Source organism: Panthera uncia, assembly GCF_023721935.1.
Source record: "Panthera uncia isolate 11264 chromosome B3 unlocalized genomic scaffold, Puncia_PCG_1.0 HiC_scaffold_2, whole genome shotgun sequence".
NCBI classification, from domain to species: domain Eukaryota; kingdom Metazoa; phylum Chordata; class Mammalia; order Carnivora; family Felidae; genus Panthera; species Panthera uncia.
The window spans coordinates 1,149,985-1,158,251 of NW_026057583.1; the positions used below are offsets into that span (position 1 = coordinate 1,149,985).

The window sequence follows — 8,267 nt, forward strand, 5'->3', positions numbered from 1 at the left end:
TCTCCCTTCCTCAGCATTACCTTCTCTGGGAGGAGCTCTTCTCCCGCCCGGTGACCCGCTTCTCCCCCGGGGGACTTCCTTCCCTCTCCCATCCACGCACCCAACACTGGTGAGCGCCGGCTGTAGCCGCTAGTCTTGCGCCTCCGTGGCTTTACTCGTGCTTTTCTCCCCGCCCTTCTCAGCCCGTCCAGGTTTCACCATGCCTCAGTGAGGCCCTGGAGCCTCACCAGCTCCAGGAAGCCCCCTCTGATTACTCCAGAGTGAGGAAAAGGGTCTAGTCGGCCCCATATACAGTTATATCCCCAGCGCCTAAAACTATGCCTGGCACAAGTGGGGGCTCGGTAAGTATGTACTCGCTTGAAGGAATGAGGCGATCTTGTGTGACTTCACAGCTTTTTTTTAAAGATTTTATTTTTTTAAGTTTATTTATTTATTTTGAGAGAGAGAGAGAGAGAGAGAGAGAGAGAGAATGCATGTGCACGAGCAGTGGAGGGGCAGAGAGAGAGGAGGACACAGAAACCGAAACAGGCTCCAGGCTCTGAGCCGTCAGCACAGAGCCTGATGAGGGGCTCCAGTCCATGAACCACGAGATCATGACCTGAGCCAAAGTCAGACACTTAACCGACTGAGCCACCCAGGCGCCCCATTTTATTGTTTTTTTTACGTTTATTTATTTTGAGAGAGAGAGAAAGAGAGCACAAGCAGGGGAGGGGCAGAGAGAGAGGGAGAGAGAAGATCCCAAGCAGGCTCCACGACGAGAAGACTCAGGGCTCCGTCCCACAAACTGCAAAACTGTGACCTGAGCCAAAATCAAGAGTCCCACACTCCACCAACTGAGCTAGCCAGGCACCCCTGATTTGACAGCTACGATTGCCCAAAACTTTCACTTGGCACATCGTCAAGTCCCGCCTGTGACATCTGTCCTACTGAACTGTTGTGTTTATTACCACTGGATGCTTGCTGGTTGGATTAGGCAGGGTTCTCGAGCTGGAAGGGCCAGAAAGGAATTTATTGGCTCATTGAACCACACCATCAGGGGATAGGCAGGAAGGGTTGAGCCTGCTTCAGGGACAACAGGAACCTGGGATTATGTCAGGACGCCCTGCCGCTCATCATGGCTTCTCTCTTTGATGTCTTTATCCCTGCTTCTGCAAACTGGCTTTCTCCACCCAAAAAATGACTGTCAGCTAGCCCAGATTCACATCCTTTGCGCTCGCCAGTCCAAGAGGAATAGGGTTTTCCTCCCTGGCTCCTATTTTATTTTATTTTATTTTATTTCTTTTGTTAATGTTTGTTCATTTTTGAGACAGAGTGTGAGCGGGGGAGGGGCAGAGAGAGGGAGACACAGAATCCGAAGCAGGCTCCGGGCTCCGTGCTGTCAGCGCAGAGCCTGACCCGGGGCTTGAACTCACGAACCGTGAGATCATGACCAGAGCCGAAGTCGGACGCTCAACTCACTGAGCCACCCAGGCGCCCCTCCAGCTCCGATTTTAAAATCCTGACAAAAACTTCAATAGGGCTTGGTTTTTCTGGATCTCATGCCTTTTTCTTGCACCAACCACCGTGGCCCGAGGCAGACACGGAGAATAATCGGCAGCTCGTACCTGAATGGCAGAGTTGGACGAGAGAAGGAGCAGTTGAGCCCCAAAATGTGGATGAGAGAAACAGACGTGGCCACTCAGAAGAGCTGGGGCCACCACCCTGATGTGTGTTGATGACAGTGGCTGCACATACGTTTTGTGATTATTCCCTGTTATTGAGGACAAGGACGGTACATGCCCATGGTGCCCTTGCTGAAGACAAGAACTTGATGAATACAGGCTGATTTATAGGAGAGGAAGGTGTGTGTGTGTGTGTGTGTGTGTGTGTGTGTGTGTGTGTGTCTGGGTGGTGGAATCTCGGGTGGATCTCCCCTGCACTTTGCATGAACCTGCAACTGTCCTTCTTGTCCCGGCTGCTGTGGGTGAGGCCGTCTGTTCAGGGTGTGGATCTAGAGAGAATTATGGCTTAAGCTGTCGCTTCTGGATTTCCTCCTGAGAAAATCTTCTGAGCCCAGCAGCGTAATACTGGCTTTTTGTTTCACAGGGGGAATGGCTCTAAGGCTGGTTTTTCTATTTGTGTTGTTGTGGTTTATTTCGGTAGAGAGCAAGAGGGAAGTTTTGGACGATGGCGTCTTCCTCGGACGGTCCCAGGAGTGTGGCTGTTTTGAAAAATCAGGCGTTCCTGCCAGAGGCGCTTCAGGCTTTCAACAGCCCTCTTAGGTAACACTATTCACCTAGTTTCTCTGATGAGGAAACTGAGGCTCAGCAGTACACGCCCAGGTCACGGAGCTATAGGAAGTAGGGAGGACAGAAAGACGCGTCTGGATTAGGAAGCGTGCACCAGCGGCTTTGCCTGCCTCCGATCATTTCATCTACACAGCAGGTGACAGGCTTGCTGAAGTGTAAATGCCTTGCCCAAGGTCATAGAGGCCAGTGAGCCCTGGGATTTGTTGATTCCAAGTCCCTACTATTTTTTTTTTTTTTTTAGTGTTTTTTTATTTTTGAGAGAGAGAGGGAGACAGAGTGTGAGCGGGGGAGGGGCAGAGAGAGACAGAGACACGGAATCCGAAACGGGCTCCAGGCTCCGAGCTGTCAGCGCAGAGCCCGACTCGGGGCTCGAACTCACAAGCCGTGAGATCGTGACCTGAGCTGAAGCCGGACGCTCAACTGACTGAGCCACCCCAGCGTCCCTCTACTATTTTCACTTCCTTACACTTGTGGCTTTGGTCTCTGTTGTGCCTCCATTGGCGAATCTGTAAAATGGGGGTGATGACAGTACGTACCTCATGGTGTTGCGGGGGGGTGGGTAAGTGAAATGACACCCGGCCTGCAGTAAGAGCTCTGTAAGTGGACGCTATTGTCACTGTTTTTGTTATCGCACTGCAAGACCTCCCTCAGGATCACGAGTCGGACCACTCCCTGTGGCGGGAGAACCAGATCCCGTGGGAGCCCCCTCCGGGCCCAGGTGCTCCTGAGGCCCAGCCGCAGGTGCCTGGGAAAGTCTGCGACAGGAATAAAGGGAACAAAGGCTCCAGGTGCTCGGCTGAAGCTTTGTCTGGCTCAAGGCCTGTTTCCTGCTCGATCAGGTTGCTCTTGGCTGGCTGGGCTCCGGGAGCTGACCCCTCCCCCCTGCCCCTGCCCCTGCCGCTGCCCCTGCCAGCCGAGGGCTGAGAGCCGGGCCTGGTGATGCGGGACGGGGCCCAGCTGGGCAAAGCACTTCCTTTTTAGAGCCCAGCCTTGGAGTTTGGCTGGCTGAAGCAGGAAGCCTTGAGACACCAGGCCCTCCCTCCAGCTCTGTGGTTTCAGTGAGCCCCCCTCCCATCCTCCTTAGGTGGGGTGGCCTTGGGGGGTAGAGCCCGGGGCTTGAATGCCAGCCCAAGAATGGAGCCGCAACCCGAGGCAAACTGTCTTTCTCTCTGCCTCTCGGTTTTCCTGGCAAGGATGTTCAGAAGGTTGTGCTGGTTCATGGAGAAAGCCCTTGCAAGCCCTAACGATTCCCTGGGGCCCCCAACACTGCCTGTAGGAGACGGAGCTTCAGGCCCGGCGGAGGGTGATCCTAGTATAACACAAACTGGGGCCTGTCTCCCTCTGCTTCACCCCTACAGCAACCCCGGGCTGCCCACCCCCCTCCCTGCGCGGCAGTTCTCGGTCAGGACCTTAAAGAAAGGTCCTTGACCGGGAGTTTATTCCTGCCTCAGGGCTTTTGCACTTGCTGTCCTGTTGCCCTGGAACACAGTGTGCTCCAGGCGTCCATGTGGCTGTCCTTGTCGCTCAGGTTTGAGCCCTTAGATGTTACCTCCTTAGAGAGGCCTTCTTTGTCACCCTCTGAACTAGCCCCTGCCTTGTCCCTCACTTTCAACCTCATCCTGTTTTCTAACCCTCAGAGGACTCACCTCCATCCCTCAGAGTTTCTTTTTTCTTTTTTTAATGTTTATTTATTTGAGAGAGAGAGAGAGCACACGATGAGAGAGGGGCAGAGAGAGAGGGAGACACAGAATCTGAAGCAGGCTCCAGGCTCTGAGCTGTCAGCTCAGAGCCCGACACGAGGCTCGAGCCCATGAACCGTGAGATCATGACCTGAGCCAAAGTGAGACGCTCAACTGACTGAGCCACCCAAGCGCCCTTCTCAAAGTTTCTTGTTCTGATTTATCTCCCTTTTTTTTTTTGTATTTTCTTTAACTTATTTTTTTAATTTACATCCAAGTTAGTTAGCATATAGTGCAACAATGATTTCAGGAGTAGATTCCTTGGTGCCCCTTTACCCATTTAGCCCATCCCCCCTCCCACAACCCCTCCAGTAACCCTCTGTTTGTTCTCTGTATTTAAAAATCCCTTATGTTTTGTCCCACTCCCTGTTTTTATATAATTTTTGCTTCCCTTCCCTTATGTTCATCTGTTTTGTCTCTTAAAGTCCTCATATGAGTGAAGTCATATGACACTTGTCTTTCTCTGACTAATGTCACTTAGCATAATACCCTCCAGTTCCATCCACGTAGTTGCAAATGGCCTTTTTTTTTTTTTAATTTTTTAATGTTTGTTTTATTTTTGAGAGAGAGAACGTGTGTGCACAAGCAGGGGAGGGGCAGAGAAAGGGAGACAGAGGATCCGAAGCAGGCTCCGTGCTGACAGCAGAGGAGCCCAACGCAGGGCTCGAACTCATGGACCGCGAGATCATGACCTGAGCCCAAGCTGGGTGCTTAACCCTGACTGAGCCACCCGGGCGCCCCAATCTCCCTTTTTCTCGTCTGCCTCTCCGCTGGAATCTACGCCCCCTGAGGGGAGGGCCTCTCTGTCTTTCCTTCCACCGTCTCCCCAGCCCCAGAGCTGGGCCTAGCCCTGGACAGTCGGGTACTCCCTGTAGCTGTCACCAACCGTGAGGCCCGCCTCGGGATGAAGGTCTTGGTGTCTGTTCCCGTCCGCACTTCTCTGGAGGCAGCTTTGCGGGTATGAACGCACTTCAGATTCCCAAAGCACTTTCAAATAAATGCACTGCCTCGTTGGTACCTCATCTCACAACTCAAACCCATTGTTCCACTGGGTCATGTTACAGATGTGCGTATATTCAGACTCACTGCATTGGGGTGTGGGGCGGTAGCACTCTAATCTCCCAGATTCTCGTAGGCTCTGGGTTGTTCTAGGACTCTGTTGATGCAGGTGTTACCTTTAGGTCTCAGCCAGGGAAACTCTAAAACGCTTGCTCTCTTCCATGGCTGGGACATCCCACTTTCTCTTCTGCTCTGGGGCCTTGGAATTAGAGCAGGACCTCTAAATAGCACAGAGTACTTAGGACTTAGCATTCTGCCCTCTCAGGTTCACGGATATTCGTCGGCAAGTGAGGCTTGGAGGCGAAGGGACCCAGCCTCCAGGAAAGTGGCGAAGGCCGGTCTAGAACTCCGCTGCAGAACCCTCCGGTCGGACTCCAAGCCGAGGGCCCGGCTCACCACGCGCATCTGTATGCGGATTCACTTCCAGCTGCCTGGGGGGTGGAGCTCTTCATGGTCTAAATTGTTAAAATCGTAATGGCATCTTTAGGTGCCTTTATTAAGCTCATTAAGGGCTTATGAGGTCTTGCCCTGGCTTTCCGCTGGATCCTGCAGCGGGAGAGGGAGGCGAGGCTCCCAGCTGTGCCCATGTGATGGCGTGCATGGAAACTCCTCAAAGGACAGCAGAGATCCATACTGACTGGGAACTCGGCAAAGATAAGCCCGCGTGGGTGTGCAGGGACACATAGGCACCGTCTGGAAGGATGTGCTTCAGAATGCCAGCAGGGCCATGGGGCGCCTGGGTGGCTCAGGAGGTTAAGCATCTGACCCTTGGTTTCGGCTCGGGTCATGATCTCACGGCTTCGTGGGTTCGAGCCCCACATCGGGTTCCTCCGCGCTGAGGGTGCAGAGCCTGCCCGGGAGTCTCTGCCTCCTTCTCTCTCTGCCCCTCCCCCACTCACATTGTCTCTGTCTCTCTCAAAATAAATAAACTTAAAAAAAAAAAAAGAAGAAGAATGTCAATAGTGGCGTCCCTGGGGATGGCCTTCTGAGTGATCTTTCAGTCTCTTCTTTATGTTTTTTGGAACTGTCTGAATTTTTTTTTTTTTTTATAATGAGCAAGCATTTCCTTTATAATCAGAAAAAGAAATAAATAGAGTCATTTTCATCTTGAAAAGGAATTGAAGACAGCCCCTGAATAGAAATAAAGGAAGGGGAAGAGTGCTTATGAAGTGCGTGATCGGTGTTTTCAGTCGGATCACTCAGGGGGACGTCCCGCAGGTACAATCGGAGTCAGCCGCTCTGGGCGGGGGCGGGGGGGGGGGGGGTGCGTTCAAAATATTAACGTAACAAGGGCTGATTGGACTTCTTCTATGAATGAGGCCCATCATTATCATCCCCTCGGCCCCCTCTCTCTGGGCAGCGCTCCTCTTTCTCAGGATCCCGGTGATTAACGTCACAAGCCCTTCCCGGAGACGGTGCAGCGAGACGCTGGAGGAGAACCGAGAAGTGAGACGTCAGTGAGTCAGAACTCATTCAAAGCCCCGGAGTTTCCCGGCCGTTACCTTCCACGCCTGGGCCTATGAGTCAGGATCATCTCGCCCCCGTTGTGTGTGGTGCCTACATGCTTCCCTGCCCTGCTCTTCCGGGGGCCCCATCCCAGCCTTCACGCGTGCACACACACCGGCCCCGGCCGGCCCCTCGTCCCCTGCCGCGTGTCCCGGCGAGGGTGCGGGTGCAGGCGCGCCCGGCTTATTCACTCACCCCCGGGGGGTGTGCACGGGCCCCTTGGGTGCTGAGCTCAGGCTCCGCACGGCCAGAGACGAACCGAAAAAAGAAAAATAAATATCAGTACTTCCTTTCCCATAAATGTTGCAACAGTCTAGCTGTAGCTTAGAGTGTATATTTTTTTAAGTCCATTTATTTATTTGGGGGGTGGGAGGGGCAGAGCAGGAGAGAGGAAGAATCCTAAGCAGGCTCCATGCTCAGTGTGGAGCCCGAGGGGGGGGCTCCTATCCCACCACCCTGGGATCGTGACCTGGGCCCGAAGCAAGAGTTGGACACTCAACTGACTGAGCCACCCAAGTGCCCCTTATGGCAGGTATTTTGTGAATAATCAGAATTAACCCACATGTGTGGCGTTAGTGGTCTGTATCCAGAGAACAGAATACTATGGAGGTACTAAAAAGAGTGAAGTAGATTATGTAAAGTGACATAGAAAATGGTCATTTTGGGGGTGTCTGGCTGGCTCAGTCAGGAGAGCATGTGACTCTTGATCTCGGGGTTGTGAGTTTGAGCCTCATGTTGGGTGGAGAGATTAGAGATTACTTAAAAGTAAAATTAGACATTCTTTTTTTTTTTTTTAATGTTTTTATTTATCTTTGAGAGAGCCCAAGCAGAAGAGGGGCAGAGAGAGGACAGAAGATCCAAAGTGGGCTCCACACCGACAGCAGCAAGTCCGATGGGCTCGAACTCATGAACGGTGAGATCAGAACCTGAGCCAAAGTCGGATGCTCAACCGACTGAGCCACCCAGGCACCCCTCACAAGTGTTTTTAAAGAAATACATAGTCATTTCACAAAAATGAAATGTCATATATGGTAGGACAAAATTAAATATTATAAACCAGAAAAATTGTTTATGGTTCTGCATAGATATAAAAATATTATCAAAACATTCATATTATCCCTTCAAATAAAAAAATAAAATTAAACATTCTTTAAAAAATAATTTAAGAAAAAGAAAATGGTCAGTTTAATGGTCAGTTTTAAGAACATCATGTGTACATGATGTTCTTGTTCCTGTGAATCTGTATTATGACTTTTTAAAAAAAAAATTTTTAAATGTTTTTATTTATTTTTGAGACAGAGAGAGAAAGAGCATGAACGGGGGAGGGGCAGAGAGAGAGGGAGGCACGGAATCCAAAGCAGGCTCCAGGCTCCGAACTGTCAGTGCAGAGCCTGACGCGGGGCTCAAACTCACAGACCATGAGATCATGACCTGAGCTGAAGTCAGACGCTTCACCGACTGAGCCACCCAGGCGCCCCGTATTATGACTCATTTTAAAAAGTGGATATCTGGGGCGCCTGGGTGGCTCAGTTGGTTGGGCGTCAGACTTCAGCTCAGGTCACGATCTCGCGGTCCGCGAGTTCGAGCCCCGCATCGGGCTCTGGGCTGATGGCTCAGAGCCTGGAGCCTGCTTCCGATTCTGTGTCTCCCTCTCTCTCTGACCCTCCCCCGTTCA

At 51.8% G+C, this 8,267-nt stretch overlaps 1 long non-coding RNA gene across 1 annotated transcript; it reads left to right on the forward strand.

Moving 5' to 3' along the window:
* Positions 1-4,062: 4,062 nt before the first annotated feature.
* On the forward strand, positions 4,063-7,795 carry LOC125910793 (uncharacterized). Its single transcript, XR_007454173.1, has 3 exons — positions 4,063-6,304; positions 6,447-6,543; positions 7,410-7,795. It is a non-coding gene; the product is annotated as an uncharacterized LOC125910793 (long non-coding RNA).
* Positions 7,796-8,267: the final 472 nt, after the last annotated feature.